This window comes from Athene noctua, chromosome 1 (genome assembly GCF_965140245.1).
Source record: "Athene noctua chromosome 1, bAthNoc1.hap1.1, whole genome shotgun sequence".
Classification (NCBI taxonomy): Eukaryota; Metazoa; Chordata; class Aves; order Strigiformes; family Strigidae; genus Athene; species Athene noctua.
In genome coordinates this window covers 28,961,750-28,969,913 of record NC_134037.1, presented here as the reverse complement: position 1 = coordinate 28,969,913, position 8,164 = coordinate 28,961,750, and positions in this window count along the sequence as shown.

Below are 8,164 nucleotides of genomic sequence, written 5' to 3'. Positions count from 1 at the left end.
TAATGTAAAAGATCTGCTCTTGAAGTCAAAAGTGAATAAGATAATAGTAGCAGGCATAACATACAATATAAAAGGAATAAGGTTAGATAAGAAGAAAAGCTTTTACAAATACTGGTAAGAAAAGTTGATAAGAGATTGCCTGGGTAAAGTGAGAATTCTTTATTGCTGGACATCTTTAAGAGTAAATTAGGCAAATACCTTGTGGAAATGATTTAGGACAGGGACTATGATTCCTTGAGGCTTCTGAGAGCCTCTTTCTTCCCCCCCCCCTCCCCTGTTTATGATTCATTGAATTCCATGCCCTCAGCTTGCCTTAAGATATCATTTTTTAGGAATTAACAGTAATGGATGGCTTTTGAATTGACTTTCACTAACCATTTTAATAATTAATGGAAATTTATTTTTCAGACTGTTTTTTTGGTTTTTTTTGTTTTTTTTTTTCTCAAACCCTTAGGAATCTACATAGTCTGCCATCTGGCACATGCGGCCATGGTGATCTGCCCAGTCAGATTCAGCATTTGATTATAGGTTTAGCTTGTAGTTGGACTGAGACTGATGTGATCTACTTTGACATTCTTTGAATGTTTCAATTTGCTTTGTGGACTTCCCTTTAGAGGAGGCAGAGTATAGCTGCTCAGGTAGCACATGGGACTTGGTCAGCTGAAAACCTTCTCCAGAGCTGCTGAAAAGCCACTTTACAAAGTAACTGTCATTCTTAGAAGTCATCCTAAATTAGGGTTGAAGTTACTCTCACTAAGTCTGTACTGAATCTAAATAAATAACCACTTTCCACTTTGCAGCATTGTGGTGTTACTTGAATGCATGTTTAGATAGATTGTGAATTCACAAACATCCTTGGAATCACTCCAGAGTCTGTGGTCTATGTACCTGTGAGTTCTGTATCCAGTAAGTAAATTTCTGACAAAAATGGAGAATTCCCATAGTAATCAAATAAATGCACTTTTGTGGTTCTCTAATTTTTGGCCTTTGACATTTTTTTTTCTGTGACTGTTGAACTTGGCATTTTTTTTTTTTTTAAGTACAAACTTAACTTAAAAGTTTGACTTATCACAGGTCTGTGGCAAATAGCTGGGATGATTCAGGCACAGCATAATTTAGAAGTCCATTCCTCCTTCAGGATTAATCTTTTTACTATTTCTCAGTCCAGAAGAGTAGTCTATATTTTCTGCTCTGAAAAATTTTGTACAAAGCTCTGTAGAAGTTGCTGTGCCCTCACATATGTAGGAACTTTCCATTATTTTACTCTTCATGTTTTTGGATGCAAGGCTCCAGCCCACCATCACAGACTTCTTGTCCCAGGAAAATTGTGCGATCCTTTGTAAATGAACATTATTTCTTAACAAATTTAAACCCTGGCTCTTAAAAAGTTTTTGGAGTACTTTCCACTTCTACCAGATGTTCCACCCATGTTTTATGGGAACAGATGAAGTCATTTAAGGATGTGAGGATGTTTTTTGATCCTCAGAACTTGGGTTATATTCTTCACAAACATCTGAAATGTCCCTGGTGCATTCAAGAGTCTAAAAGGAATTCTGCACCACTGAAGCAATCCATAGGTTATCATAACAGCTGCTTTTATTCCCCCCTCCATCTCTGAATGATAATTCAACTTGAAGGATACCCATGTATTGGATGAATTAAAACTGAATATATTCTGCTCCTTAGCTTTTTTCCAAAGTGTCTCTTGTGTAATAAGGTGGATGATCTTGGCCTTTCTGTGAATGCAGACTTTTGTAAACAGAAATCTTCATGTTCCTTCATGTCTCTATCAGATGTTTGATATGATTACAAGTGTGGAAGATCATGGTGATTGTGGCTTCAAGCCATTCTCTAGCAGCTACTATGTGATATGCTAGGAAATCCAATAGGAGCGGGGATGCAGTATTCCAGCAGTACTCCATGAATTATGCTTCACTGCTGCTCCTTATCTTATGTGACCAGCTATTCATTTCACTTGGAGAACACAAGGTACAAAATAATTGCTCTATTCACTTCCTTTCACTGCTTTCTATGGACATTTCTGTCGGGTCTGTTCCTAGAGTTTTTGATTCTTGTGTTGCTCCACTTGAGTTCTCTTTCTAAAGAAGCTCTGAACCACCAGCCCTGTTGTACACTCTACCCATGACTTGCTTTTTCTTTAGCTGTGCTTTCTCCTAGTCATTCCTTTCCATCAGAGCCCAATCCTTCATCTAGCTTTAACCAAAGTTCTGCAAAACAGCAGTCCCAGTTTCAAAGAGCAGTTCTTAACTTTACAGATGTACTTGCATGATGAATTCTTATCTTTCTAACTCTATTGTGAGCCCTTGTTTAGAGTGAGAGTAATGCAGGAATGCCCTCCTTATCATCCTGCATGCAAGGCCATTGCTTCAGGAGGTCACACTTCTTCTTCGTACAGACATTAAGGACCCAAATATTATCCAGAAACCACCTTATTCTACTAATGCCCTGGTAATTCCCATGGCTTGTATCAAATCCCTTACAAAACCACCTTGATTAGAAAGATATGCTGTAATAAGAGCAGAAAACAATTTACTATAAAATAAAGCACACAAAGTAACCTGCCCTTCACTTCTTGTCTGCAGTGGCAGAGGATTAGTATTAAGCACAATTTCTACAGGAAACCCAGAAGCTCTGGCATTGCCCAGGTCCTTCCAAAAACTGTCACCAGCACTCCAGTAACATCAGATTTTCTTCTGTAAGGTGGCATTCCTCAGCATAGGCTGTTCTACCATCTCATGCCTCTGAAGTCTACTGCACCTTTAAATACCATGTGGCTTGGAGCCAGCTAAGAAACAAATTTTCTCACTCATCTGGCCAGTGACATTTCTGTGACATTTTTGCACCTTGAAGTCTTTCAGTATTTTCCAATTACATTGACAATCACTCATATTTTGCCTCTGAAAAAAAAATAAAAAATCCTTCTATCAAGTCTCCATGACAGTTTCTGCTCATTGCTTGCAACTCTTGATCATTGTTTTATGCACTGTGTTCTCTTTCTTCACCAGGAGCCATTTAAAAGATGACTTCACTCAGGCTTCAGAGTTCATCTCTTGAGCAGACTGTTGCAGGAATTGCCCAATCAACAAGCTGCCTTCCTGTGCACCCTGTCTTCTGCTTGCAGTAACAATGGCAAGCTAGGCAATTTAATATTAAAGTTACAGCCTTTCCATATTGAGTATAGTCTATAAATTAAGATTAAAGGGACTAATATTTAAACGCACTTCTTATATACCGTACTTTATAAATGCTGTTTATTGCTTCAGTTCCTCTTGAACGTGCTAGATCAGAAATCCTAAGCTTACCTGACTTACCTGTTTGCTTTTTTGAGGAGAAGTCATGAGCCATAACGGTTGTGAATGGCAGGGCAGCATTTTGAGGCATGACTGAACTTTCTTCTTGCTCCCCTTATATACAAAGCAACAACAGTGAAACCACTGTTAAAATGAAGTATCTCTTTGTGGAGATGCTTTCTAGAATGATTCTTATATAACTTACACGCTCAAAATCAGATTTTGGGACCTGCACTTTATCAAGCTGCTGTAAGTTAATGATTACATCACAGAAAAAATCTTGGGTGTTAGCCAGTGCAACTATATTGGAAACAATTTTTGCCTACAGCACATTTAAATTCATTTCTGAGCTTCAGCTGATGAATATAGATTATATTAATTCACAAGGGAAGAAAATAGCTCATGGTGTGGTTTACAAGATGCCTGAGTTACAGGACAGCTGTTGAATCTGGAAGTTCCCCATGCACTAGAGTACTGCAGACCTTCTATCTGTCATAAATCCTACTTTTGTACTTTTCTTTTTTGCCATGGCAACTCACAGTGATTTTATACGGAAGAACCATCTATATGACCCAAGTATATGAAGATGACATATGTATGTGGACCAGATTCTGTATCCTGAGACATGCTGAGTGTGGTACTCTGAAAGGGTTTAAAGGTGTAGATGAGCATACAGAATATAACACTGTGCAGTGAAAAGAGGGGAGCCTAGCTCTTATTTACATTTTATGTGAATAGACATGTCAGATTTCTGTAAAATCTTGCAAGTCCAAGGAGTTAATTTTTCTTCAGGTTTAAAAGTTTCTGTGCATTCTAAATACTCGTCTTCTGTGTTAACAACTACAGTTACTGAAAATAAAATTTTTGAAAGACCTATTTCATCCATGAGGGCTATTCACATTATGTAACCTAATTCCAGATTTGTATTATTAATGAAGGATAAAGACCTAGTCTAAATGTTCTTATGTGTATCTTGGAGAAGTCTCTCTTCAGTGTTTATGTGAAGAGACAGGGCTCAAGTGGACACCCAAGCTTAGGTGTTTGTATCTGTTGCCCAGAGTGTCCACATTATCATCATTATACTATGATAGAGCTATCACTTTAAATATGGAAATACAACTTTCCAAAGATCAAGCTTTTTTAAGCAATGGCTTAAATGACAGGGATTGTGGAAACTTCTGTTTTGCACATCCTGGGCTCCAGCTACTATTTTCCAGTTGTTTATATCTCATGCATTAGCTTTAGTTTCTCTTTTCCCACCCTCAGTCCCTGCTCTCATCGTAATGCAGAATTCATTTCAGAATCTTGGCTATGCCAGTATGGTCAACCAAAATATATTTATTGGAGAAGTGATGTAAAATACAAAAATGTTGGTATGCAATAAGGTTGTTGAACTTCTGTCCCTTAAAAGCCAACCTGATCTTGTTTAAGGATGTGGTGTGGTTGTTGACAGCAGAATTAAGTAAATATCTTGCATTGCTAGTTTTCTATAGCATAAAATATAAGTGGTGATTACTACAGCTCCTGTATTTAGTAGGTTTTCTTATGAAGCTTGAAGTTGTCTATAATGTGCCCTCATTAGGGTGTGAGGTGTGATCCTAGTGTCCTAAACATAGCCTAAAGTCTTACCAAATATTGCCATTTCACAGACAAGCATATGTTTATCAGAAGCGTAAGTACACTTTATTTATTAGGCATTTGCTGAGGTGAAAGGAAATATTGTTCTTTACCAGGAGTGGGATTGGTCCCATGAAGATTATCTATCACAGACAGGTGTAAGTCGAGCTGGTTCAGCATCAACATTTATCTCTGAGGTTACTGGTTCCTGGCTGGCTTCCTACTATTTATTGGCTGATTGTAGGGATGGCTAAAATTAAAGAAATCATAGGCACAGAATTTCACTGAAACTTCAGGCCAACCAAACCTGAAAACTAGAAATTATGTCTGAAGCTAGCAGAAAATATTCTTAAGCTTGAATATATTTGTATCAGCCTAGCCTTCTACACTACATCGAAATGTCACTATTTTACATGTGATCACTAACAACAAATACAGAATTTGGTGTAAATCTCTCAAATTACATGACCCAAACACTATATTACGTTGGAAATAATCTAAATAGATGTGTTTTTAACCATTATTTGGAACAGCTAATGAATTTAAAAGATGCTGTTTCATGACCAGTCTTTCATGCCCCACCACTTCATCTGCTCCATTTTTCCCACACCAAAGGGCATGGGAGAGGCCCCAGTGTTGCTGCTGCAAGGGAAGGAGAAGGGGAATTCACCAGAAGACTGGTGAAATGGGTCTTGGGAGAATTGACCTTCATAGGATTTCTACAATGATGAGTCATGGTACCTCCATGTTCCTGTTTATTCTGTCCTTTAAAACTTCACTGAGGAAAAAATGCCAAAATGAAAATTTTTCTTAAGCAAGGAAGAATAAAGGCTGCAGAATGTGAGTCCTATTTCAGGAGTAGGAAAACAGGCACAGAAGAATAGGTTTTGAAAAGTATTCTTAATGCCAGTCACTGAAGCTTGAGGCTTCAATATATTTAGGTAATATGGATTTAACTCATTGTAACTCCTGAGAGTTTCCAGAAGGAAACGGTTTTCCGTGTGCCATAGACTTGGCTAATGTAACTTGTTTGTAAAGTAACTAGAAACTCCATTTGAAGCCACAGAATCCTGAGACAAAGAAAGACATCAAGAGCTTTCATGGTGTGGGAGGAGGATGACACAATTTCTGATTGCCTGAAGCAAGATGGGAATATAGCAGAGACCTCAAAATTACTAATTTGGACATAACTCATGCTTAGATTTTAGTTTGCATTTTCATTTAATTTCTCTTTCGCATGGCCCCACTGGGCACCATACCTTTTTTTTTATGCTTTACTTCTTATTTTTTTTTTCCCTCTTCAGACTAGGAAATAATATATTATTGATAAGTAACCAGCTAATAATGCACCATCTTAATAATTTAATGGTAGGAGAGTCTTAATGGGTGAATAAACACCATAATAGCAAAACAAAAATCTTCTGGGGGGTGTGTTCCCATCCACTTTTGTGCATCATTTCTTCTAACATGACCAGCCTAAGGGCTAGCAAGACTTATCTTCCTATCCCACTTTTTGTGTAAGCTAAACAAAAAAAGTTATTAGTGAAGCCGTGGTCACTGGTGGATTTAAATCATATGATAGCTAATTGTGATTGAGACTGCTGTTTTATTACTGTAATTTTTCAGATTTAAGTGTAGGTTCTGTTAAAGGCAAAGCTTATACATATAGCATTAGAATGTTTCTAATTTGATTCCCAGGAAACAGATTTGTTAGAGCATCCTCAAAACTTGCAAATGATTCATGTTTAAGGAGTCACAGTACATTGGCCATGAATGGTGAATCGTTTGTGCTGTTAATAGAAATATTGTCTTCATATAAACAATGGACTAGAAGTGCTACACATTGAAAAATGTTGATTCTGTTAGATTTAAGTCCTCTTAGAGATGGCATTTGTTGTTATGTTCTCTGTCCATGGTATAGTTAAAGATTAATAATTTTTTTTTTCTTCTTGAACTTTTTTAGCTAAAATAGGTATTATCTACTCCATGACAGTTCATATGCAGAATCCCTTAGTCTCTCTTCTAAAGGGTCTTTTAAATAGAAAAAAAAATATATATACATAAAATACACAATGTGCATGTCTTTAGGTATATATATACACATATATATGAATGAATTATCTGACAGCAATCAAACTGCATCATCATAAACTGATACTCATTGCTCCATTGCTGAGCTGCTCAGTTTTCCGACAGCGTGGTCAGAGTGAGGATGAGAAACAAGGAATTGCTGTCAAGGACATTCCTTTCAGATGTTCCCAAACAGTGCCTTTCTGGGATATGATTTAGAACAAAAAGCATAGTTTGATCCTTTTCTGTGTTTGGATAAGCAGATAAGCAGACAACAGTGGGGTTTATTTTTTTTAAATTTCTTTCTTATTTGCACTTAACTGGTAGGTGATGGCTGTTTCTGTCAAGTGTACAGATGTTTGCCTGAACTTTGTGTATGAGCGTGCAACACAGACACTGCCTTGCTCATTCACAAAAATCTGCTGCTGTTCAGCGATCCTCAAAAGAGGCTACATGTTAAAGCATATTAGGGTTATGTCTGAACCCAGATTTGTCTCCTGGCTGAATGAACTGTGCAAACACAAGCTTGTACACAGGCATAGGTATAAAGCAAGCCAGAAAGATCTGTGGGAAGAGAGAAGCTGAGGTCTCTTAGTAATGTGCACCCTGAGTACAAAATAGATTAGCGGGTCATGGGTACTGCTGTGCCCACAGTACAAATAGCCCACAATGTCTTGGAAAAGCACATTGAGCATCAAGAATACAAGCTGGCCTCAGATCCTGAAAATGGCAGTGGCAGAGGGGGTGAGGACCATGAGTGTGAGAGCAAGGATCCTCTGTTTGGGACTGCTGGCATCCATAACTCATACTGCTTTCTAACGCAGGTGTCTATTATGTTTGGGAGAACATATGTATTATTCACAGAGAACTAGTGAAGCTGCATTCCCCTTCCCACCTGCCAGCCATGTAAGCCAGGTATCCAGGCGATGAAAGCTGCCACTTCTGTTAACATTTTTCACCATATGCATTCCTTCACAGGAGGACAGAGACCATGTGGCACAGCTCTGAGGTTCCTCCAGAACCCACACAGACATTTAAGGGGAAACATGCATGTCATCTAGGTAAAACCCATGACTAAAGAACGATTAGGGAATGGCCCCAGAGGTCTTCAATATTGCTTTGCCTGTGCCAGGCTTGCCACACCTCTCTCAGGTGTTCTGGTTCTT